Here is a 25,869-nt window from a genome sequence, read left to right as displayed (position 1 = left end):
AAATTTCATTCAACAGGAAAATGACACCTTTTCCCTTTCTTAGGGAGTACAATGCGGTAGAATTATCTACAATCATTTTCACTTGAGCATTATATCGTAAATATTGAAATGTCTCAAAAATCAAATGTCAGTCTCAAGCCCTCCAGGGCCGCGAAACACTCGCTTACATTTATTGAGGATAAAAGCGGGATCAGAAATGATTGGGATATGTTCCAATTGGTGATTACCACGCCTCCCTGCTGCGGGGTTGCATCCGTGTAGACTTCTATCGTTTCCGTGGCCTTCGGGAGCGACACTTCTCTATTAAATACTTCGCTCTCCCCTCAGGATACTCCACCATCTGATGTTACGGTGGTACACGTGTGTCACTAAAAACGTAGGAAATCGGAGCACCCATACCACCCATGATAGGAATCCCGCAGCCTTGGGGATGTCAATGGCTCGTAACTTGGGAATCAAGGTATTAAGTATATTCGACGTCTGGAAGCGGGGTTTAGTTGTCCTGATAGGTCACTTGTATTAATCATTACATCGAGATATTTCAGTTGATGTGTTAGCGTAGTAGTAGATTTGCTTACTGGGGTTATGTGAGACTCAAACTGGTGAGAACCGAATCTGGTTATTTGGCGGGGCTACTGGAGGAGCGCTATTCAAGAAGTTCCCGGAATTTTTAGACATTCCTCGTAGTAGTACATGTAATAGTTTAAGGGTACATAGACAGTTATGGTCACTTTGCACCACAGTCAAAATATTTAGAACCTCAGTTGCCGTTCAATAAATATAAAAATAAATAAATTCATATACATATTTAAAATCAAACGCCCTAAAAAAGGGCACCACAACTAAAGTTGTCTCATCAGGCCAGGTTCCATTAAAAATATTAGAACTATTTAAAGAGTTGGGGTCATCCTCTAAAATTTTTCTTAAATCACCCCTTACTTTACGAGGGCCACGCCGAAACGACCAACTTTATTGGTCTCACTTTTTTGTTATCCACGAACCGCCAAGGTTCCTTCCACTCGTTTAAAACCAGGTGCCGCAACGCGGCCTCAAGGTCCTAGTAGTAGTGTTGGGGATTTTTAGGGTGCGTCGACAGCTACGGTCATTTTGCACCACCGTTGAGACGATTAGAACCTCAGTCACATTCAGGACGCCGCTCCGCAGAACCGGAGCGGTCGTCAGGGCTAGCTCGAGGGTTATAGCGCTTCAGGAGGGGTTGTCTGTTTCGGGGTGGCTTTTCCATGTACGGGTCGACCTAAACTCTTACATCTCCGACCTCCCTACGTAGACCCCACAACTGTAGCACTCACCACCGGAGCAAAAACGCGACGGGAGCCGATCGACCGGGAGTGGCTAGCTCTCGACCTCCCGTTTACATGAAATCCGGGGCCGAAGAGAGATATCGCGCCCCGGTCCATACAGTGTATCCAAAACCCTGCTGGGAACCAGAAAGCTCACCCTCCAGGATCTCCTTCTCTCCCTTACGGGTCTTCAGGCACGGTAAACACCTGGGCGGATCGCAGGCCCGATGGTATGGCCGCTCACAGACAGTGGATCCACAGTACTGTCCGGACACTTCTTGCTGGCTGGGGGTTTGTTTTCGGGAATTTTTCTCCCCGCCCTTTAGTCGCCTATTACGACAAGCAGGTATACTGCGGGAGTATACTTGAACCCCCTTCCCGCGGGGGGTCTTAATGTCCTCCACAAGTGACAACGAGGAATCGGTCTCGAGCCTACTCAGCGCTTCCTTGGCTTCTTTGTTGGCTTACCCATTGCCGCATGACCAGGAGTCCATATAAAAGATACCCTGTTCCCTTTTCTAAGATAAGAGGGTGGAATGTATCTCCGGAACTATTGGGTGCATTGGTAAGACCGATATGGATTTTAGGGTGCTCAACGAATGTGAACAGATGAGGAAAAAGCCCTTATTTCCTTTTATTTAATTTAGTATTATCCTGATTGCTAACAGTTCGGCTGTGAAAATACTGCAAAAGGTATTCAGTTTTTCTCCCAAGGCTCCATGGCAGCGTGAGACCACCGAATAGGCACATGCAGATTCCGACTTCGACCAATCGGTATAGACAGGGACGATGTCAGAATGCAATTCAAAGAAGCCACTTAAGAGACGCTGGTATTCCGTATCGGTCGTGAACGCTTTAGGGTGCGCGTGAGACATGGTCTAAATATCAGGCTTTGGTTTTAACAAGGTGGATATTTAGCGTAAAAAACTAAATGAACATTGGGAAATGTGAAATTCAATTAATCATTTAACAAAATCATTGAAACGATCGGCTACCAAATAAAAAATCTTCCTGATTACGGTAACTTCAGCTGCTATCTGATAGCAGCTGCAGATACCGTACCTCTCGCTCATCAAGGAAGGGAAAAATTTTCCCAGTTGGTTTCTTTCAAAGTAACGATTTTTTTAAATAAAATTAAATGAAAGAAAGGGAGTATTGATGACTAATTTTAAGTTAGTCGTCAATTCTCTCCAGACAAAATTACTTCCGAGCAGTTGGTATGGCCGCACACCGACATTGGATCCACGGCACTGTCCGGACGCATCCCTTGCTGGCTGGGGGTTTGTCTTCAGGGTTTTCTCCCCGCCCTTTTAGTCACTTCTTACCACAAGCAGGTATACTGCGGGAGTATTCTCTATCTCCCTACCCGAGGGGGGTCCTAAATACTTCACAGCGCCCCTTAGCCTACTAACAGAGGGTAATTATTCAGTTAATATCTGATTGAGATATATTCTTATCAATGAGCTACAATGGATGTAAAACATATAGAGCAGATGGACTTAAAATTGCAGAAGATTAGATGTTTCATCATAGTCAGTGCACCAATGGTGAGTAATATACATTGAACCCACTGTGCAATGATTTCAAAAATGTTTCACGGTAGCCAGATAAGAATAATCGTAAGAAGACAGCATATGAGAAAAATTATGTCTGATACCATTTTAGTAATTGAGAGACATTATTGATATCATTATAGAATTCATTAGGAGACTACCTAGTCCATCATTTCCATGATACATTTAGAAGGAAAGAGAGCCGAACTGAATCCTGACAACATTGGGACCGATCCCAAAAGTTCCTAGATGCTCTGTCCTTCAACAGCAGGATAACAGGCAGTTCACCACCTTAATTGCAAATCTCTTATAATATAAAGAGAAATACAAAGAAAAGCTAAATCCTGGGATCAATGAGACTGGGCTGACTGGCCATCCAGTACTGCCCAATGACAGGGAGGCTAGGAACACCTCCATAGTAATAAAAACATGAAATATTCAGAATACCAAGCTGTTCACAGTAGAAAAGAACAAAAGGCATATTTACTAACACCATTATTCATAAATAATCAAAAAAATTAACTTGGCCATTGTCTAAAAAATTTCCATCATAAATTCAATTGAAAACCATTTTAACCAGCTGTTTAGCTAAATAGTCAACTGAGCAGTTTAGAATGCTAAGAGATAGTATTCTGATGGCTGTACGACATTTAAAATTGTTCACTGATAAAGGGCTGGCTAGCCAACAAAGAGGATAGGATTCCTCCCAGTCTACTCAAATACTTCACAGCTTCAGAGTACTCAGAGAAAACCAGAAGTCATGAAATAATGTTGGTACATAATGAATTATGTTTCTCATAATAGGATGATTATAGAACACAAGATACGGCATTTTCAACACAAATAACTAACTTGAGTGAGATTTGCCTTGGCAGCCATATCACCATGAGATGCCATTTAAGTAGTATTTCCTTATTTGCTTAACTTAGCTAGATTGCTTAGCAATTTATTGGGCCATTTCTTGTGTCGTAGACTCAGTCACGGGCCTATCTATAAAAGATTTAAAGAATACAGAGGATCAGATATTGCATTTAAGGAAGGGCACGCACGGTAAGACAATGAGAACACAGAGTGCTAATGCCTTCAAAAATGAATCACCGAAACAAAGTAAGCCAAGCATATAAGCCACTTGTTATCAGAAATCATTGTCTGATACTGTCATTTCCATCATTAAATTGTCATTTTTTTTCTTTTTTCTGCATGCATTGAGTACTCTAATCAAACCAAAACTTAAAATTCCAGAGCTCAGGAATATGAAAACAACCATATGCATTCCATCATTTCTCATTACTTTTTTCTTGATTACATTCATTTCAGACATTAATTAGACCCAACCGACACAAGCATATCATTTATCCACACAAAACAGGTGTTGACTCGCAAAACCATCTTTTAATGGCACTCAAAGCACTATAATAGAAATAACAATGAATTCTCAATGGTATAACTAAAGAGTATACCATTATATACTCTCAAAGTATTCTCTTCAATGGCTAGTTCCACTGGTATTAACTCACCTATTTTGAGAAGGTTACGGTTTATCATGCTCACCACGCACATTCAAATTCATTTCCCAGAACTAGTCATTCCTTGTGCTTAATGATTTTTTAGAAAAGTATTAACTTGGGTCAATCCTAAGGAGAAATCAGTTTTAACCTAGCTAATAATATACGGAGCAGTTAAAAAAAATAATTATATAATACTAAGAGTTACTTTTACTGAACCAATATCATAAAAATGAGATAAACCAGGATTAGACATGAGGCAAGTGTCAATTTATAATTACTCTATTCAAAGTGTAAATACACACAGGCCATATCAAATAAAATTCAAACCACACTATATGCCATGGAATGTTCATTCCTAAGCAAATATCTATAACTTTTTTCTTTAAAAGGAAGCTATTAGAATAATAACCAGAAAACCTTAAAATGCTCCATCAAGGCCTATTTTCCATGAATTAAATTTGCTATCACTCCTGTGCATCTACAAAATGATTCTATTTCTGTGTATAAAAAATAACATTGACAACTAGTCTCTTAACTCTACCTGTCATCATCATTACACCAGAGGATGGCACAGCATCCATTATGGGAATATATGAACTGAAGCATTGAAATTAGGACCCAATGAAATGGGCATCAGATTATATAACAAACTACCCTAAAGTATAAATCATACTAAGGGAACTACTGCATTCAAGCATAAATTAAAGAGATATCTACAACGCAATATGTTCTACTCGGTTGACGAATATCTCAACAATCTTCCTGACCAGTAAAGTTCATGCTCTTAGTTTACAGCAATGGCCATGTCCGATTCATGTCGGTGATCAATGATTTTTCTTATTGATATTTTCATGTGCATGTTACAATCATTGTTCATGGGTTTGTGCCAAAAATTATGGAACTGTGAGCACCATTTTTTTGTATTTTAATTGAGCCTGTATCTTTACAACTTTTAGAGGTGCCTTATATCATGTACATACACCACCCACTAGGTATTTTTGTATTATGACCTCTGGGCAAATTGAAAGTAGTAGTAATAATAATAATAATAATAGTGACACCCACTTAAGAGGGCTATGTTTTACAATGAAATTACATTGTTATATTAACCTTGGTTGATAAAGGGCATTGCATTACTTGGCATTATGGTATAGCATTAATACCCTCTTTCACATATTATTTGTTCTTTTACATTATTTATTATTTAACATTAACAAAACAAAGCAGTGACATTAGGAAATCACTTAGGAGATGTTCATAGGAAAAAACACTACATTGATGGTGACATATTTCCTGAAAAGAATAACTAATACAAGTTCAATTCAAAAACAGCAAATATTAATATTTCAAAATGGACCTTGCATTTAACTGGATATTTTTACAAGAAACCCATTTTTTTGGGAGATAGCACTAAACTTTTCCAAAGATTCTGCCTTATTTTCTAGGAACTAGGATTGCAATTAAGGAATAAAATTATATTGAGCAATTATAAAAAATTGGCCAAATTACTCATGAAAAGTCTCTAGAATGAAATGAGTAATTGATAATTATGTTAATACATTCAGTAGTATTAGTGTTGGGAGTTTATAGGGTGCAGTGACAGCTACGGTCATTTTTTAATGCATAAAGGATCTAATAAGTCATCTCAATGTGACAGGTATAGCCAAACTATGAAAAGTAGAAATGTAGAGGGAAAAGTAATTTATAAAGTGTAATATGGATAATATCACCACAACATCAAATATAGTAATAGAACAATACATCAACAAATTTGTTAGGGAAACTTGTAAAATTTAGTCCCTGTTATGACATGATTTTAAAAGAATTGAAGACCAAATGATTTTGTCTCTCTAAAAGAAACATTTGAGCATTGCAACTCATTAATTACATTTAAAAATGATATATCCCATTTCAAAAAACATCTATTGAACATATGAAACAGCAACAGTTCAAGGCATTACATACACACCACACCCTTAGAAAAGCTTACATTATCATTGCATTAAAGAAAACTTACATTAAAACTAATTATTACACCGCAATCATGAAAATAAATGAGTGTGGGCTAACTGAAGAAAACAGGTCAATTAATTTTCTGTACATGATATTAATAATATTTATTTATCATTAAGTATATAAAATACAATGAACCACAATATAAAATACAATGAAGTGTAAAATTAAAATGAATAAATATATAAATAAATAAATAGGTTAATTAAAAGGTGGTGAGATGACCAACTATATTGAGGTTATCGCTTGAAGCGATGTTTCCTCTTCCACTCGCTTGCAAAAACCTCAGTATCCGAGATACTGTGGTCCTCTTCAATGACCTCCGGTTTTTTTTGGCTTGGCTGGAGGTGGCGGGGAAGGTTTATTCTCACGCCCTTTCGGCGTGTTCCCCTTGGTGGTTTTTGGTGGGCTCTTCTTTGAAGGGCCCACCGGAGTAGGTGGCTCGTTGTCCACCTAGCTCTTCGTATCTTTCATCCTCTTCGGTTTAAGCGCTTGCATGTCGATAGCGGAGTCTTTTGGGATCTCGGTCTGCGTGGCGATGGTACACTTTAAATATGGCGTGGTCGCAACGGAAGCAAAGGACCGGGAGAAAGTTGGGGCGATTAGCGCCCTGTATTTTCTCCTATGGGATTTTTTCCAGCGTATGGGATTTTTTCAAGCGTTTTGATCTCCATGACTTTCCTTTCTTCTTCGGGCAATCACGTGAGTACACCCGGGTGTGTACTCTCGCAATTGACACAAAGAAGTTCCGAAGACCACTCTTTATTCTCGTGCGCGTCTTTGCCACAGCGCAGGCAGGTTGCCTTGCCCTCGCAGCGCGACTCGACATGGCCGAACCGTTTACACTTAAAACAACACACAGGATTTGGAATGAATAGCCTCAACGGGACCGATTTATAGCCAACAAACACCTTGTCGGGTAGTCTATCGCGCGCGAACGTCAAGAACACAAGGGTGCTATTTATGTTTTCTCCGTTGCGCCTCGTGGTGAGTCGACGACAATCAGTCACTCCCTGAGAGTGTATTTCTCTCTCGATTTAGTCGACATCCACGTAGAGGAGGTCGTAATTACTAATGACGCCCCGACAGGTGTTAAGAGTGCGGTGCACCTCCACCTTTATCTGAATGTCATGGAACATTCCCATTGCTAATAGTTTTTCGCCCTGTTTTACGTTTAAGGACTCAATAAGGAGGGTATCGTCCCTCAGCTTCTTCATGCTCTTTGGGTCCCCAGGTACTATCTGCGACAAAACTCTGCGAATAATGAAAGGAGAAACCTTTTTCAAGGTCTCACCTTCCTTTGCACATGACATTATCAAGTAGCGCTTACATGCGCCAGCACACTTATCTCCCCCGCCGGTGTCCGGACGGGATCTTTTTGGTGGTGGAAAAGATTTTTCCTCCATAATAATATATAATTCGTCCCTCGGCCTCCCCACCCACCACGGAGCCACACATTCGGGACGCCGCTCCGCAAAACCGGAGCGGTCGCCAGGGCTAACTCGAGGGATATAGCGCTTCAGGAGTGGTTGTTTGTTTCGGGGTGGATCTTAGATGAAAATGCCCATCAAAACCCTTACATCTCCGACCTCCCTACGTAGACCCCACAACCTTGGCACTCGCCACCGGAGCAAAAACGCGATGGAAGCCGATTGACCGGGAGTGGCAAGCTCCCGGCCTCCCGTTTATGCCAAATCCGGGGCCGAAGAGGGATATCGCTCTCCGGTCCATGCAGGGCATCCGAAACCCTGCTGGGAACCAGAAAGATGACCCTCCAGGATCCCCTTCTCTCCCTTACGGGTCTTCAGGCACGGCAAGCACCTGGGAGGATCGCAGGCCAGATGTTATGGCCGCTCACAGACAGTGGATCCACAGCACTGTCTGGACGCATTCCTTGCTGGCTGGGGGTTTGTTTTCGGAAATTTTTCTCCCCGCACTTTAGTCGCCTCTTACGACAAGCAGGTATACTGCGGGAGTATTCTCTATCCCCCTCCCCGCGGGGGGGGGTTCACATTTCATTTATACGCCCTTTTCCAAATGTTTTTGCGCCACGATGCGACTGGGGGCGCACTCCAGCCATCCTGCTTTGAATCTTTCGAAGCATTGAGGAAAACGGACAAATATCTCTACCTAAGTATCCAAGGGAAGAAGTCAACGATGCCCACTGACAGACTTAAGCCAGCTACATTTTTGAAAGACGACTTCCCGAAAGATAAAGGTTTCCAATAGGGTGAAAAGCATTCAACAACAACTCTGCCCCAGGGGCGGAGTACCAGCAGTGCACGACGATTCCAGTTTCCATTGCATCAAATGGATCATTCCATCTTATTTGAGGAACTGACAACATGAAGTTCTGAGTTATTGGCTGTGGATTATTGGAACAGACTTCATTAAGTAGTTTTTGGTGGACTCGCACAACCAGTTTGGTTAATGAACTCACTACCATTTCATTACCTGAAAGTTTGGCCCACCCTTCTCCCAATCAATTTCAATCTGAGAGCAATCATTCTTATTTTCACGGATACCCTTGCCCCTCACCTCTCCTGTTACGTCCCTTACCACCCAGGGTCCATTACGGCTGCCTGAAGTGTTCTGTCATCCCAAACGGATTCTTCTATTGTTGAGACCCATTTCGTCCAATAGCTGAATGGTCACATGCAGCACCTGCTGCCTCCCCTGATCATTTTAGGGATAGGTCATATATATAGGCCCATGTAATAGCCTCTTCCAAGTTTTGGTGCGCCACGATGTGGCTAAGGGCCCACTCACGCCACCATAGTATGAAACATTTGAAGCATTGAGAAAACGGACAAATATTTCTACCTTTGTAGTCAAGGAAGAAGTACACACGATCTCAACTGGCAGGCGTTTGAAGCATTGTGTTCAAGGGAAAAATATTTTACTCTTTAGGTACATGGAGCCACTACACCACCGGGAGCATTCTTCTAACTCCAAACGGAGCCTAACGATGAGACCCATTTCACCATAGCTGAATGGTTAAATTCAGCAGCAGTGCCCTCTTGCACTCACTCATTACGGATAGGTCATATTTCAGCAACATGGAGGAACAAATAACGCTGCTGGCTATACAGGTCGCTTACCTGACCGAGACTTCAGCAACTTTACAGCAGGCAATCCCAGTGACTCAACACATACCAATACTGACATTTGCCACCTTAAAACCTGCAACAGCACCAGGACTGGAGACACCATCGAATACCGAGGTACTTCAATTACTAAACTTACTTAAATCTAACCTATCTTCCGCTAGACTCAATCCGCGAGATAACTATGAAGCGGAGTTTGTGTTGAGCGTGACGGCAGAATATACAATAGGCTACGGCTGCTTCCCACAGTAGCCACGTATGGGTGGCCAGAGGCCCATACGCCAGTTTTCTGGAGGTTTGGGAATGTTAAGCGCAATGTCTTCTTTTGAGAGCAGAAGAGAAAAGTGGTCACTCCCACTAAGGTCATTATGAGGTATATCTGCAGCTTCGAGGCTAGACTTCTGGAGCATATAGAGATCTATAGCTGGGAATGTCCCATTAAATCTGCTAAAGTGAGTTTTTTCGTGGCTTTTTAATAAAAACAGGTTAAAATCCTCAGTAAAATTTTTACAAAATTCGTCCTCTCCCATTAATTATGGTTGTTGGCCATCCCCAGAGAAGATCATCAGCTGAACTGGGGCGGTTACCAGGGCTGACTCAAGGGATATAGCACTTCAGGAGTGGTTGTCTGTTTCAGGGTGGATCTTCTATGTAAGGGCCCACCAAAACCCTTACATCTCCGACCTCCCTACACAGACCTTGGCACTTGCCACCGGTGGAATATTCGATGGAAGTCGATTGGCTGGGAGTGGCTAGCTACCAGCCTCTCATTTAAACAAAATTTGGGACCGAAGAGGGGTATCACTCCCCGGTCCATATAAGGCATCCGAAACCCTGCTGGTAACCAGAGAGCTCACTCTCCAGGATCCCCTTCTCTCCCTCACGGGTCTTCAGGCATGGTAAACACCTGGGCAGATCGCAGGCCAGATGGCATAGCCACTCAAACAGTGGATCCAAAGCACTGTCCAGATACATCCCTTGCTGGCTGGAGGTTTGTTTCCAGGGTTTTCTCCCTACACTCTAATCTCCTCTTACGACAAGCAGAGATATTGCAGGAGTATTCTCTATCCTCTTACCCATGGGGGTTATCTCATACGTGTCACCAGCTACCTTTGACCCTCCGGGATGCCTTACAATGCAAGACGATGCTGGAGAATTGGGTTTCTCTTCCCCATTCCTCCCCTGTTACCCATCCTCAAAATCTGTCGGTCGAACCTTCGACCACACCAGAGATGCCCAGCACCTCCCCACACCTCTCCCGTGACGTCCCCTGCCACCCCGGGTCCCGCCATGTCTGTCACCGACCACTCTCCACAGAGCTCTGGGCTGCGGATCAAACTCTGCTCCAAGTTCCTCAGGGTCACTGCAAGTGCCCGTCCCTACTCCCGGGAGCCTGAACCCTATTGTTACTCATAAACCAAATACTACCCTCTCATTCTGTGCTATGCTCCCACCAATGATGTCGCGGCCGCCAACCATGCAACACAGCTACGACATTCTCTCCAGACTGCACCTAGTTACCAGTCTTCCTCACTCATTAAGTCATCCATGCTGCCTTCCACCTTTCCTTACTTATTTTCCACTACCCTCCCCTTACTTGCTATTTCGTATACACACTGGACTCGTTAAGTGATGACTGTTACATGATGATGTAGTTACATTGAAACCAGTCGTAATAAATCTTATTTCGTGGAAAATTGCTAATCTATAATCAATTAGGATCTCACTTCTCAATATTCAGTGTCTTTATAATAAGCTGCAAGACCTTGGAAGTATTAACTTAAAGACAACCAGATGTTTGTTAACATTGAATGAGTTAACTGGATGGACAATTCCAGGGTATGTGATAGGGGACTGTTATTGTCATAAATAAAAAACATCAAGGTAGAGTGGTCATTTATGTAAATAACACTATTAAGCGTGTAAATCCGTTGATAAATCTGCAGTCCTTGAACACTGAACAGGTATTTGAATGTCCAGTAGTAAAACTTACTGTCAATGAGAAAATTTTGATCATCTATACATAATATCGACCTCACGTAGGATCCTTTGGTGACAGTAAAAAACATTGACAACCCTGCTCTATAAAATAACCAATTATTCCAGGCCTGTAATAATTCTCTCAGGAGACTTCAATTGTAACCTTCTCACTGATGGGAATAATTAATGAGAATTGCGGCCTTGGTCAGCCACCTAAAACATAAAGCCCTGGGTAAATAATTCCAATAGTTACCTCTAGTTCAAAAACCCTGACACGCAATATCTACACAGATAGTCCAAAATTCCAAGTTAATACTGCTGTTCTTAACCCAGCTCTCTCTGATCAGTGTAGTTATGTCTGTTTTCAATGCATTTGAGAATATTAAATCTCCCGTTGCCGCTACCATACTCAAGAGGATCTTTGGAGACTCAATGTCAGCCACTTTCAATTCCTGTTGAGCCAAGTGAATTGGAAGTTGTTGAAAGAGATTAACATTGACAAGTTAAAGAGAGCATTCTTCTTTCTACCTTGAATCTGCTGTTTTCCTTAAAACAATTAAGCACCCTACGCCCATTCAAAAAACTGGATGACTCCAGAAAATAGGCATTTATCTAAGGTATTAAGAGCTTTACCATACTACATCATTTACTCTAAAGATAACACAATGCACCATGAATATTCTAACTTAAAAAAGCTTTACCGTATTGCCATTAAGAGTTCAAAGAAAGAATTACATGATAAACTAATTTTAATGTTCCTAGTAAAACTAAAATGGCATGGGATTGTATTAAACAAAATTCTAGAGAAGACCTGAATGGTACCCCGGCCATGATGGTGTAAAGGGTACCATTATGCCTACCTGGAGAGTTCTTCTCGTCCCAAATCGATCTTTTTATTGATGAGACCCATTTCGCCACACAGCTGAATGCTCGTATGTAGCAGTTGCATCCTCTTCCAATCACTCATCACGGATAGGTCATATTTCAGCACCATGACTTGGCCCCTTCCAAAGTGTTTGTGCACCACGATACGACTAAGGGTGCACTCTAGCCACTATACTATGAACTGTTTCAAGCATTGAGGAAAACATACAAATATTTCTACCTCTGTATCCAAGGGAAGGAGTCACCAATGTCCACTGACTGATTTAAGCCAGCTAACTTAGTTGGCCAGCCACTTTGATAGACGACATCCCGCAAGATAGGAGGCTTACCATTTCCAGTCCCTCTATATCCCATGATGCTGAAGAGCATTCCACAGCAGGTCTGGCCCCCAGGGCAGAGTATCTGCAATGGGCGACGGGTCCAGTTCCCACCGCATCCGATGGACCTTTCCATCTAATTTTTTATCTTTCTTCTTTCCATCTCCATTTGCTTAAGACTTAACCACAGCAAGGGGCGATGTAGCGGCTACAGTAAATGTTCTGCATGCCATATTTTGACTTTCCTTCACTGAGAAGGAGACATTGAACCTACCAAACACCAGTTCTATGTAAATAGGCTTGGAGAATTTTAAGGCTTCAGAGAGAACAGTAACCCTGGAGAAATAAAAGCAACTATAGGTGGGCCAAACAGCAAACAAATTTCACAGCATAAAGTCCACCAAATGAGCATGGTTGTCTTCCATCAAGAGCAGCCTCAAGAGTGGAAGTTGTCATCACACACTTGAGAATAGGGCATAGCACCCAATGCCAGACTCAGTCATATCTACTCAGAGAAGAGAAGATTTCCCTACTGTGAGTCAAGTGACCTGGTTCTGCGACATCTTACACAGTGAAGTAGATACCAGAATATGCTGAAGTGGCTGGACATTAGGGATGACAATACTTGGTTGACTACCCTGATCATCTGAGAGGAATAATATCATTTTCAAATGAAGCTGTGCTATTAAATGATATGCAATAAATACATTGTATTTTAACATTCAATTGTTGAATGTTTACTGATAATGATTTGAAATTGATGTCTAAAGAGTGCATGTCCCGGGGTGTCAGAGCAGTTATCTTCCAAAACATATACAAGAAATACACCACAACTTGTACATTGTGTTTTTACTATATGATTGAATAGAACTCTGTTGCAATACTTACAAGAGAAAAAAATAACTATTCCAGGATAAGAAGACAAGTTCAGCCTTAAAAAATTATTGCAGCATCAAAAAAACAATAATTATATTTGAGGGCATGTTGCGGAATCACTCGTCTAAATATTTCCCATCAAAATTAAATAATTAGCAAATACTTCCATGGGGTTAATTGGTTAAATGTTAATGGGATAAAATGTCAATCAAAAAACTTCACCCAGCACTTTGGCAGAGTTAAGTCATGTAGGTAATGTAATGTTACTCTTTATTTTTGACTTTTAAAATGCATGAGCATATAGTTATATCATAGGGTATGAATATTTTACTGATTTTTGTGCTTGAATTATATCATGCTGAAGGGCATAGAGAACCAATTAAGTTTTACATTAACGTACATGTGGCATGATATGGAATTAAAAATACCACCTACAAAATTATCAATGGTCAGAATTGAAGAATAAGTTATTACTGTATAAATGGGAAGCATCGTAAAAGTGATGGTATTAGCTTCTTCAAATGCATCATACTCGTGTGTTTGCCCATTGTGAGACAAGTAAATGGAAATATGTAGTATTTCCTACCAGCCCTTTTTAAAAAATAGTCTCCCAAATTCCACCAGCAATGCAATCACTAATTGCATTGAGTAAATTGCTGAAGCATAGTATTTAATCACGCTGGGTTGAAGGGTTATACCGCCCTTGACTCGGTCACCAGAGCCTCATTTGTAATAACAAGGTCCACCACGTGAAGGAGAGGATGGTATTTGAGTGGGAGAGGCTATTTGTTGCGCGTCCCAACTCCTGAGACCCCATTACACAGAGATGCCTGGAAATAAGATGGTATGATGAGATTAGCATAATCATCTAACCATAAGATGGTATAATCATTTACTGAGGACTCAAAGAGCACAGTCAAACAAATGCAAAAATGCTGTTTACTATTCATCACAAAAATCAAAATTCTTAACACATGGTAAAATATAACCATATAATGCACATTGTTTGCCTGTTAAAATAATTAAGATGTTTGAATTTGAGTAAGCCATGAATAAAGCTTTCTTTATATCTCTAATTTTAAAATACATATGTTCCCTTCAAGTTATTTTTCCTGGATGAAAGCCATACAATTCCAAAGGAAATGAAGGTAACACAAGATTGGATAGCTAGGTGGTTGCACCCACAGAATTCATAGGTTGTACAGAGGTTGTGGCTTCATTAAATGTTCACTGTCAGTTATTTCTGCAGCACCCAAAGTGAATAATGATAGTAGGCCATCCCAGGCAATTCAAGCTGCAGTTCCCATTAGGAAAGGTTAAATTTTAAAAGCTTTCTAACCTCAAATTGTAAATAAGTGAGTTACTGTGTTAGAACATCGATGGTACTGGTTAGAAGCCATTGCTGGAACAGTCGCCACGATGCCAATAGGCAGCCATGATGGAATTCGTTATACCAGCATTTCACAGTGGCAAAGGATGGCACTTCATCGCAAAAAGTGGAAGTAAGTTGATCGATACACTGCTGTCTTGATAATCCACATCAAAAGTCATATAATATCTTCTCATGAAAAGGTTCATGAGTTTTCTCCATTTTTTCGCATAGACAAAATTTTCGAGAAAGAAAGGACTTGACTACATACTTTAGAGCAGCTTGAAATTTTTAAAAGTGTACGCTCCAAAGAGAATATTGTTATTGACCTTTTGTACACCTCCCACTCCCCCCTCCTAAACTTACTGGTTGTCGATACCTGTGCTTATGAGGGTAGGAACCCCTCTACTTCCCCCACACCCTCCCTTGACCTCAGAGATATGTAAAGATTTTGGTATTTATGTCTGTGAAGCATTAAAACCCACCCACTTTCCTCCACCAAGGAGGAATGTTCATGATAGATTGCCTCATGTTTTCTACCCTTCCCTCCAACTATCTTGCTCAATTCCCTCCCCCACCCACCCTCCGACCCTTTCACCTCCCCACCCCTACCGGAGTGTAATATATATATAGATGGATGCCTGTCAGAGTTGTCACCTGAAGATGACGTTGAATGTCGAAACCTGGGTTGTCTCGTATTAAAAATTTTTCAGTGGAATCACAAAGTCACTAGTTTTCATTTCCACTGTGAATCAATTCCATTAAATTACACCGGAAACCATCAATTATATATTTGGATCAAACACTAATGTATCAATTTTACTTCCAGGATGATGAGTGAAGACATTGTTTAATCGAGTTATAATTTTAGCCATTATCCTAGTGACTCAGGAAGATATCAGCTAGATTATATCCTGGTTAGACACAGGTTTAGGAACAGTGTGATAAATTCCCACAGCTTCCCGGGAGCGGATGCGGACTCTGACCACAATTTAGTTGTTATGAAATGTAGCGTACGTTTCAAAAAGATAAGGCAGGGGCGGCGAGTTAGAAAATGGAATGTAGAAGCATTAAATGGGTTGAAAAGGAAGGAATACAAACAGGCGGTAGAGAAAATCATGGAGGATGGTAAAGGGCTTAGTACTATTGAAGAAAAATGGGAAAGCTTCAAGGAAGGGTTGTCTAAAGCCGCAAAAGACACTATTGGAACCGTTAACGCTAAAAGGACTAGGAAACCATAGATCACGGATGAGATGATTAAAAAGATCGATGAGCGGCGAAAATGGAAGAATATAAATACAGAATTAGGCAAAATGAAGTACAAAGAATTGAACAATAAATTGAGGTGGGCAACAAATAGAGCAAAGGAAGCATGGTGGAAGACGCAATGCGAGGATATGGAAAGTCTGCAGAGGAAGGGTGAAATCGGTGTGCTGTACAGCAAAGTTAAATCGTTATCGGGAAGTAAGAAAGGAAGAGCTATGCTAACAGTTAGAGATAAGGCGGGTAAGGTAATAGTTGACGCAGGAAAGATCCAAGAGAGATGGAAGGGGTATATAGAAGAACTGTATAGTAAAGAACTCAGACCAACAAAGTTAGACATTGAAAAAGAAAATGACGTAGAGGAAGACAGCTTAGGTCCAGGCATACTAGACAATGAGATAGAAAGGGCATTAAGGGAGATGAAACTAAATAAGGCCGTGGGGGTGGATAACATTCCCGTGGAACTTTTAAAATGCTTAGGAAAATGTGGGAGGAAGAGGCTATATGGGTTGATCCGTAGTATGTATGAGGAGGGAATCTGGCCGGAAGACTTTGTGAGATCAGTTTTAGTTCCTATTCCGAAAAAGGTAAAGACCACGTCATGTGAGGACTATTAGTTAGACAGGGCAATTAGTTTGATATCTTACGCAGCTAAAGTTGTTCTCAGGATCATAAACAAAAGAATAGAGAGTAGGGCAAATGATTACTTAGGGGATGATCAGTTTGGGTTTAGGAAGGGGAGAGGTACGCGTGATGCCATTGCAGTAATGAGATTATTAATCAAGAGGAATATAGAACACAACCAGGAGGTATTTGCCTGTTTTGTAGATTTCGAAAAAGCGTTTGATAGAGTGAATTTGGCAAAACTAATGAGTATATTGCAGAAAATAGGAATAGATTGGAGGGAAAGGAGGCTAATCCGCAACCTGTACATGTCTCAGACTGCTCAGGTACGAGTGTGAAACGGGGAGTCAGGATGGGCAGTGTTAGGAAGGGGTGTAAGGCAGGGCTGCCCATTATCACCGTTGCTGTTCAACCTGTATGCAGAGGAAATGATCAAAGAGGCATGGTAAGAACTGGAGGTAGGAATGAAAGTGGGCGGGGAATTCGTAAAATCAGTTAGGTTTGCTGATGACCAAGCTTTAGTTTGTCAGTCAGCCAAGGGGCTGCAAGCATTGCTGAGTGAATTGGAAATTCAGTGCGACAGGTATGGGATGAGAATCAATATTAATAAAACAAAGGTTATGCGATTTGCTAGAAAGAAAAAGGCCAAGCTTAACATTAAAATAGGAGGGCAAAAACTAGCGCAGGTAGAACAGTTTACGTATCCCGGTAGTGTTTTGGACCAACATGGTCAAAGTAGTAGGGACGTAAGGAGAAGAATTGCGCTAGGCAAAGAGGCTTTCACAAGGAGGAGGGAGTTGATGGCAGGGACTTTGAGTAAGGATGTTAAGAAAAGACTCGTAAAAACTTTGATATGGAGCGTAGCTATGTACGGTGCGGAAACGTGGTCATTGAAGCAGGAGGATAGACGTAGACTGGAGGCTTTTGAAATGTGGGTGTGGAGAAGAATGGCGAAGGTGAAATGGACAGAGAAGAAAACAAATGAGGAAGTACTTGGTATGGTGGGCGAAGAGAGGGGTTTGTTGGGAGCAATCCTATGGAGGCAGGAAAAGTGGATGAAGGGGGTGTTGACCGACAGTGGGATGTTGAAGACTGTGATAGAGGGTAGAATGCTGGGCAAAAGAGGAAAGGGAAGGAACAGGATAGGGATGTTGGACGGGATGAAGGGAGGAAGAAAGTACTCAGAGATGAAGAGGGACCTGATATAGAGTAGGATGATGGATTTTGTGTTTTGTTAGGAGTAATAAAATATTTGTTTGGTAGTTGTGTCCATCCAAACACCTACCTTAACCGGTAGATTACCTTAAAAAAAAAATCCTAGTAGGAGAACTAACTAATGTTTTCATGTTATGGGAATCAAATGCTTGTAAAATTTGTCTTCGAACACTTCCATCAACCAACAGGTAGCAATTTAAGTAACGGGTTAGGATAATTGAAGGTCTGGTCAAGTGATTAGTTAGAGTATAAAATAAGCACTCCAGTTTTTTGAGAAATGATATGAAACTAGCCACGGGAGACCTATATATGACCAAAACAACAGAATGGGGGTGGAGAAAAGAGACTGTTTTCCCTCTTCCTTATCCACCATTATACTTTGTTGTGCTCTTCCTCCCCCACCCCCACTGAACCTATAATACTCCCATTGGACCATCTCTTCTACCCACCCCCATTGTATTGTGCGATCACAAGATTCCCCATTTCTTGCCCTTCCCCTACCAATGGCCCGTCTTTCAAACCTCCCTAACACAATTTCCATTCTTCTCCAAAGAGGCCTGCTTGGCAGGTGAAACACTTGGTGTCAGGTTCTCTCCAGGCACTTACCTACCCCTGATACCTACCCCTTCCTTGCTTTTCGTTTTTGTTGGTGTGATTGACAGGTCCCTCGCATCGGAGGATACCTTGCTAACCCTGAACAAGTGAGTATGTGAGATTCACAATGGTCTCATACACCTGAGTGATTGCATGTTTACATAAGTCTTTCCTGCTCCACTTTTTTATTTCTGTGTGATTGAGGGGTCCCTGGCATAAGAGGAATACTTATAAACCCTGAACGAGTGAGCAGTTCTGAATTGCAAAGGTCCCTGTTTTTGAACACACCTGAGTGATTGATCGATAGAGTGCATACATCTGTTTTATAATTTTGTATTCATCTGTGCGCTTGATGGTCACTGGAAGAGGAGGAATCCTTGAAAACCCTGAACAAGTGAGTGAGTGAGATTCACATACGTAGGTCTAATACACCCGAGTGATTGAGTGATTGCCTGTTTACTTAAGTCCTTTCTGTTTTGTTTTTTCTATGTGATTGACAGATCCCTGGCATAGGATGATTCCTTTTAAACCCTGAGTGTGTGTGTGAATGCCATTCACGAGAGTGATTGTAATTCCTAAATACACCCAAGTGATTGAGTGGTTGTAAGTTTAGTTTATCTTTTATCATTAATTTTGCCTTTTTATGTGTGATTGAGGTATGCATGGGTCACTGCTTCCCAATCACACCCAAGTGACCTAGTGTGTTCCCTATCTTTCCCCTTACTTGTAACTTTGTTTTAATTTTCCCCCCTTAACAACCTAGGATCAATCAAGTTTATGGTCTGGGGTATCTCGTTTTCATTGCTTCACAACCGTAGGTACGTTCATTTTACACTTACATTGATTCTAAACTTTGAAAAAACTCTAGCAAGTTTATCCTCTACTTCACATAGCATTAATGACATAAACTCTTTTCCAACAAATGGTAGTCACTTAAATACAGCTAATAATTTTAGGTTCCTAGGACTCCAAGTTGATGATAACTTGAAATGGGATTTCCATGTAATGCACCTAATTAAATAGCTGAATTGTGCTCTACTTACTCTCCATCATAAGACATTCAGTAAGCCATAATATATTATCGAAATTGTATTATGGATTATTTTATTCAAGAAATTCATAAGGCATAGTGTTGTGGGGTCTACCCTCTCTTCTTCTTGGTGCACTGAAGATGTATAAAGAGATGGTAAGAGCGATGTGCAACCAAAATTACTACTGTTGCCCCTTTTCAAAAAATTAAAAATTTAACCTACTACTTGGGTATATATATGTACCAATCTGTATTAATTGTGAAATAGCATAGAGCTGATTTTAAAATGAACAATAGCATCCTCTTGTATAATACCAGACAATGCAACATCTTACATGTTAAGTTAACCAATTTATCCTTGGCTTCAAACAGTCCGAAGTCTTTCGTGTGTAAAATTATATAATAACCTTCCAGTAAGTATTAAAAAAGAAGAGCGTAAAACAGTCTTTAAAATAAGGTCCAAGAATACCTCATTGATAAGTGTTTTTATAGCATCAAACAAAAATTGCGGCCAAATTCATAATATTTTCTGTTTTTGCAAACTTTGTACTTGACATGTCCTATACACTTGCCAGTATTATTACAATGCACTGTGTCTTGGATGAATAAATATAACTGTTATCTGCTCACAGGTTTATGGCATCAAAAGTGAACTTCAAAAATTTATTTAAAGTAAGGGAGACAAATTATATACATCAGCAAGCAAAATGATTTAAGATTGTGTGTATTTAAGATGCTTTTATAACTTTCGGCCCAGATATTAAAAACCATTTTCCTGAATGCAGCTTCCCTACCTTGGGTAAACACAGTTGAGGGCTCCAGCACTGCTGTTCTTGTCACTAGCCAGGAGACCGTCAATGGGAATTCTGACGGTTACATTCTGGAGGACCAGGTCACTAGCCAGCAGTGGTTCATCAGAATCCTGGGCACAGGGGCCATTCAAGGTATCTGGTTTGCAATAAATTGAATAAAAATGGTTAAGAGATAGTAAATTACAATAATTCGATATGGTATCAATTATCCTGTGGTAACATTAGTACATGAATGTCTTATTCTTCACAAAAAGGTGCACTCCCCCACTGTTATACAAGTACATTTGGTTATAGATATCCCCAATAGAACGTTACATAAGCACAACATAAATATTACGTTCTATTAAGAGACAAGTTACATAGACATGCTACGTAAATGTGAGCTACAAATGGTTCCCCAGTGAATAAACAAGATGCTACCACTGTGTAGACTACTACGTAACAGACATGTAGACTAGCTACATTATTATTATGTGCACACACTACAAAGGTATGATACAAAAATGATTCCTCAGTCTAGGTGAATGATACATAGACCAGGTGCATAATTACCATGTAGAACTGATACATTACCTACGAAAAGATATCTTATATGTAATATTCCTATAACCCAGCAACAAAAATTTTTGTAGAGTTTACTTATATAATGAATGCATAGAATTTTTTCATGATATATTTTTAATCATTTACCAATTTTTTTGTGCTATTCAAGCACTTCTAGTCATTTCAAAATGAATGGAAATGACATCATCACATGTACTTTTTGTACAATAAATGAAATACACACACTTTGACCTGATTAGCATATCTATAGGTTCCTTATTTGTATTACCTTACACATTTCAAAAGCATACTAGACTGTGTCCTTAGTAATTATTGATGCAATCTCTGAATCTGCTTAAATCGTACTTCAATTCTTTTTACGATACGCAGAATTCAACATTATTTGGCCAAAAGTATACGCATAAAATGACAATACAAAGAATTTCTTTTCTGCCATAAATATCATTAATTACCAGGATCATCATTGGAATAAAATTATATACTGCAATTTAATTTTCAGAGTATAAATGCTATATGTAACAACCCTATCTAAGTAATCTATAAAAGGTAGCACCCACAAAGATGGCAGTGCAGCATGGTTTGGCTAATTCCAAAGAAACTGCGGGAGATGCCGCAACAGTAACTTTTAACGGAGTCATCCGCTAATGTGCATTTTAATGCAACAATTTCAGAGCGTAAAAATCAAAAAGCACTCGACCGGATATTGAGGGATCTGGGTTCGAGTCCCAGTCAAGGCGAATGATTTTTACGCTCTGAAATTGTTGCATGGTTTGGCTGCATGATTTGATTTGGGCAGGGTTAAGTTATTATGATAGCCAGAGAAAACTTTCCAACAGACTGTATGCAATGTCAGGGTGAAGGCTTGCCCAGTAGGATTAAGATTAACATTAAACAGAAAATATCATTCTACCGAGAGGATTTAGCTGGGCCATTGGAGACATTTACTGGACAGCAAAATTGCGGACAAAAAGTCCAGCAATAATCTCAATCTCCATACAACCATTGACAAATGCTTAAGATGTAAAAATGGCAGGTATTTTATTATAATTAAAGTTCAAGTGAAGGGTGACAAAATTTATCCACACATTTTTTAAAAAATTAGCGCTTGGATATGAAACCCCAAGGGATTTCAGAGAACTTAAATCTTGGCCATTACAGGACATGGAGAGATAATGAGTTCTAACACAGCTTTGTGAAACAGTTGAAGATTTGGAGTTGAAGTCTGATTGTGCAAGAGAACCAACACCTTTGTTTTGTTTCAAGTTTACCTTCTTGGAATTGATCAATGTATATTTCTTTCAGTGAATCACAATATTTACAATTTACATGGGACTCTCTAGGCTAAAAAATTTTTACTTTCCAAAATATGTAAGCACTGGACCGGTAGCATAGTATTTTGAAGGGGAAGTGAGGAGAGGTTGTAAAAAAAAATTTCTATACGCTGGCTGTTTCTCATGAGAAATTTTACAAACTTAAGAACATTAGATATTAGACAAGTTTTGTGTACACCATTAGGGTGTTCACAAATATTGCCGTTGAGGTCAAATGTCCAGGTAACTTAAACCTTATCCATATTTAAAGAGACTCAATTTAAAAAGAATACTAGCAAAATACACCTCTCTCAAATGCAGTTCCATAAGTAAATAAAATGGTAGTTTAAAAAGTTTTACATCACAGAAAAAGCATTTTATTGCTAAAAACTCATTGCTCTTTGACTCAAGTACCTGCTTAGGTTGTGGTCAAAAACTCTACCCCAATGACTATAACTGTTCCACAAAATCTGCCAATGCAACCCAAAAATACCTCTTTCTTCTTCCACTTATGAATATTTGGAATTGATTTCGAGAGAGATGTTTTTGCTGGAATTATTTTTTCAATTACAATCCATTGTATTTGTACCTGGATGTAGATACAGAATGTTGACCTCAAAGACAATGTTGCTGTACCCCACCAGTTGATACACCCAAGACTGAATTATTCCTCCCAAGAAAACAGCCCACATTTAAAGAAAAACGTCCCCACCTTGCAAAGACTACATTCTTCACTTCCTCTTCAACTGCCATCCATGAGCAATTGTCAAGTTTTATACAAACTGGAGACTGTTATTTGACCATGCCTCATTGTATGCCACGTCTGTATCAGCTGCTCCAAAGTTTTTCATTTATCTGTCAGAAACTATTCCCAGTCTGATTATATCTTACCAACTTGAATCACCAGAACTTATTTAAGGAGAGTCCATCACTTGCTGAAAGAAATAACCATTTATTCTTAGAAAAAGTTGCAGCATTTTAACTGTTTTTATTTCCACAGCAGTTACCATTTTCTGGGTCCCAACAGGTCAAATTCTATATTTTAAAGAGGCTTAATGTGACTTAAAATTTACAACGATATATTTTAATTTAAATCCAATTCCATAACTTAAAAGAGCCCAGATAGAAGTTTATAAGCTTCTCAACATTTAACAAAATCAATGGATTCTTTCTTTTCTTCCAACAATGACTTTTACTATTGATGAATGCTTTATGGAAGAACACACAGGCCTAAATGAGATTAATAGGAAGCATATACAAGGTGCACCATGCACGGAATGTATAATTGTGTTGATATTTGACAAACGGAGATCTCAATTCATTTGACTTTACTTAGTGAAAAGGTCGAGGTGGAAATACATGACTAATTTTCATAAGGCATCAAAGCAGGCATTCATATTGAATGAGTGTCTTAGTTAAAATTGTCACTATGCATTCTGTTAGTAAAAGCATTTCTATTAGTTTAAGTATTAGATATGCCTTTTTATCAAGAAAGGGTGAACTACACCTTTAAAATTGATATGAATACACAACGTTGGTTAAGTTTATTAGATGGTTGGTTGTTAAAAATTATCCAGTAGAATTAGAATGTGTATGAAGATAGTGTTCGTCATAAACCCAATACAAGACATTCCCTTTCATTGGGAGACATCTCCCATAAGCTAACAACTATAAATTAAATAAAGGCACTATAATCAGCAAAAAGGGAGATAAAGAACCATTATCAGTATACTTATCAGAAAAATCTCATGGGCAGGACTAAGCGTATTATTCAGTGTTTCCGAAGATCAAACTTGTCAACTATTAAAATTATAACAAGAATCATTGCACCTTAATGGAGAATTATCATTACAATATTTACCAGGGATATGGATAATTAAAAATAAAATGAAGAAACACTTTATACCAGTGGAAACTTATCTTCTCATTCCATTGTAATAGCTTCGTTTTAATTGATATAAAATTTTGTAACGGGTAAGCAGTTTACCCTCACACTGGGGTTACCCTCGCCTATAATTTAACATTTTTTCCCCTGCACTTGGACGTCAATGAGAGCATAATACTCGTCCGTTTCAAGACCATCTCGTTTAATACGTTAGATATAACATACGTAGGTAGAAAGATGAAATGCCGACTACAAAGGATATACCTATACATGCATTGTAATTGATGAATCGAAAATAATAAAATTTCATTGCGATTCACAAAAAAGAGACGTAACTGCCTCATTAGATTAGAAAAATTCTTATCTAAATCAGCAATAAGATTCACAGATTTTAACAAGAATAGAAGCCTTATAAACAACATTAATACACAACTTGCCGCTTTCTTTCACCTCACTCCTGCTCCGAATAAATGGGAGATCTTGCAAAGGTGTGTTACGGTGTAATAATGAATCACTAGTGAGTTCGACCCGGCTATCTTTACAATGACACAGCTCTAAAATTGGCTGCGTCTCTATCACCTGGTATCATGCAGTTTGCGGATTCCTAATGCATTTTATCCTGTTCACATGACTATAACAAACTTTATCACCGGAGACCGCTGGTCCAAATGATAGTTTCCTTCAAAAGTTAGCGCACTTTGAGGTTTCGCCCAAGATTTGGTGACGTGGCTATCCTCGTGCTCTTCCTAATAACTTCCGGTTGAAGTCGCGTCGTGATTGTTGTTCAATACGTCGATTGATACCAGACGCATGCCAATCGACGCCCCTCGATAGAGCTTCCCCGCCATCTTTAAGAAGGTTTCCTAACTAGGGGAAGCGACACATCCCCCCCACATTAAAGAGGTGCTGGGGGGGGGGGGGGTGGAGAGTCTTCCCGGGAGATCTATTTTCCGTTTAAACCGTAGGTTTGTTGTTACGGTCGCTCCGAAGGAAGAAAAGATTCTTCACTCCAGAATCCAAGTCACTTCTAACTAAAACGTGTATACATTAAGAGGGACAGGATGGAGAGTTGCGAAAGAATTATCGGAGGTTAGCACGATTGAAGCTTATTTGCAAATGCTATCGGAAAAGTAATGACTTGTGAAATTTATGTGCCCAATGTATTCCGGTGTTTCCGCATATGTCTCATAAGCTGTATCACCATTGAGGATTTGTTTAGGAACAATGTTAAGCCAGCAGAAACCGCATGGAAAAAGAATTGCAAAAATGTAACATTGCATATGAAATATCTATATAGAAATATTGAAAACAAATTCGAATATAAAAAAATTGACCCTCCAACAGAATTAAAATGGTTTTTACACACCTAAATAATAACTGTGAATAAAAAATAAAATATAATATTAATAAAAAACACATAAAATTGGCCTAGTTTCACTTACATCCCTCGCGACTTCGATTAAGATAAACTTTGCGCAAGTATAACACTTACGCCATTTTCAGTACCTATTTACATATTCGTAAAGAAAAATTAAGCATTGTGGTTCTATCTTAAAATATTTTATTGCTTTCATTGAAAAAGATAGCAACCTGGATGGCAATTCTGAACCCGTTTTGCTGAAAGACGAAAAAAATGTTTTTTTAAAACTATATGAAAATTGAA

The 25,869-nt window shown here is 39.7% G+C and overlaps 1 long non-coding RNA gene across 1 annotated transcript; it reads right to left on the bottom strand.

The window, feature by feature from the left end:
• Nucleotides 1–13,914: 13,914 nt before the first annotated feature.
• LOC139685889 (uncharacterized) lies at nt 13,915–23,232 on the bottom strand. Its single transcript, XR_011700238.1, has 3 exons — nt 23,034–23,232; nt 20,430–20,583; nt 13,915–14,370 (listed from the first exon to the last, which is right to left on the bottom strand). It is a non-coding gene; the product is annotated as an uncharacterized lncRNA (long non-coding RNA).
• Between the last annotated feature and the right edge of the window lie 2,637 nt (nt 23,233–25,869).

Source organism: Hetaerina americana, unplaced genomic scaffold (assembly GCF_022747635.1).
Source record: "Hetaerina americana unplaced genomic scaffold, ioHetAmer1.1.p SCAF_12, whole genome shotgun sequence".
Lineage (NCBI taxonomy): Eukaryota > Metazoa > Arthropoda > Insecta > Odonata > Calopterygidae > Hetaerina > Hetaerina americana.
Note: the sequence above shows the minus strand (reverse complement) of the source record. Positions and strands in the feature narration are given on the sequence as shown.